This window comes from Penaeus monodon, chromosome 27 (genome assembly GCF_015228065.2).
Source record: "Penaeus monodon isolate SGIC_2016 chromosome 27, NSTDA_Pmon_1, whole genome shotgun sequence".
Taxonomy (NCBI): Eukaryota; Metazoa; Arthropoda; class Malacostraca; order Decapoda; family Penaeidae; genus Penaeus; species Penaeus monodon.
The window spans coordinates 19929284-19929502 of record NC_051412.1 but is presented as its reverse complement, the minus strand read 5'-3'; the positions used below and the strand labels follow the sequence as shown (position 1 = coordinate 19929502).

The 219-nt window shown below is 47.9% G+C and overlaps 1 long non-coding RNA gene across 1 annotated transcript in view; it reads right to left on the bottom strand.

Moving 5' to 3' along the window:
• Positions 1-219, bottom strand: part of LOC119590366 — a 32690-nt gene that overhangs the window by 9491 nt on the left and 22980 nt on the right. The gene's annotated exons all lie outside the window — the stretch shown is intronic.

Genomic DNA, 219 nt, shown 5'->3' with positions numbered 1-219 from the left:
TCTCACTCACTCCTTTCGAATATATTCAAAACAGGAGGAAAAGAAAGGAAAAAAAGGGGGGAGGGGGGTGGGGGTAAAAGAATTTCTTCTGCATGACGTCCACTGTACTAATTTCCGAAGTCAACACAAGCCTTGGCCGGGATCGTGCGTTCCGGTTCACTCGAGACTCATCAGGGACAGGCGTGTCTGAAGGCGGAAGGGAAGATGAAAAAAAGGAAA